General features: G+C 43.4%; 1 pseudogene across 1 annotated transcript; it reads right to left on the bottom strand.

Moving 5' to 3' along the window:
- Nucleotides 1-228: 228 nt before the first annotated feature.
- Nucleotides 229-466, bottom strand: LOC114895562 (annotated as a pseudogene). The gene has a single exon (XR_003793586.1). The product of XR_003793586.1 is annotated as a thymosin beta-10 pseudogene (transcript).
- Nucleotides 467-814: the final 348 nt, after the last annotated feature.

Genomic DNA, 814 nt, shown 5'->3' with positions numbered 1-814 from the left:
CTTTTTTTTTTTTCCTTTTTATAGTAGCTACCTTAATGGGTGTGAGGTGGATGTCTCATTGTGGGTTTTCTTTTTTTCTTCCATGCCACGAGGTGTGTTTTATTTTCATTAATCATACAAATAATTTTCTATCATAGCCCAGGGCAAACCGAGAATTTAGCAGTCCGATTGAAGGGTCCCCTCAGACACCCATGGGCCAGTGGCATCGGCACGGAGTGCCCAGGTTCACAGTGCAGCTTGTTGCTCGTGTCCATCTTGCAGGTGGCTCTTCCTCCACATCATGACTAAGGTCTCCAAGATGATGGGGGTGGAGAATCCTCCAGGTTCTTAGGAAATTTCACTTCGCTTGCTTCTCCTGCTCAATGGTCTCTTTGGTTGGCAGGGTGTTCTTCTCCTGCGTCTCCATCGTCTTTAGCTTGGCCTTATTGAAGCCGGCAATTTCCGCCATGTCGGGCTTGTCTGCCATTTCTTAAAGCAGTCCAAGAACTGTCACTCCAAGCCCGTGGTCCAGGTGCTCCCACTCGTGTCACTGCAGCAGGAGACTCATTGTGGTTTTGATTTGCATTTCCCTAATGACTAGAGATGTTATATATCTTTTCATGTACTTATTGGCCATTCATGTATCTTCTCTGGAGAAATGTCTATTCAGGTTCTTTACTCATTTTTGAATCAGGTTGTTTTTGTTACTGTTGTTGTTCTTAAATCTTAGGAGTTGTCTGTATATTTTGGGTTTTAACTCATTGTCAGATATATGGTTTGCAAATATTTCCTCCCATTCCATGAGTTGTCTTTTCACTCTGTTGATTGTGTCCTT

Source organism: Monodon monoceros, unplaced genomic scaffold (assembly GCF_005190385.1).
Source record: "Monodon monoceros isolate NGI ecotype Baffin Bay Population unplaced genomic scaffold, NGI_Narwhal_1 Super_Scaffold_14, whole genome shotgun sequence".
NCBI classification, from domain to species: domain Eukaryota; kingdom Metazoa; phylum Chordata; class Mammalia; order Artiodactyla; family Monodontidae; genus Monodon; species Monodon monoceros.
Note: the sequence above shows the minus strand (reverse complement) of the source record. Positions and strands in the feature narration are given on the sequence as shown.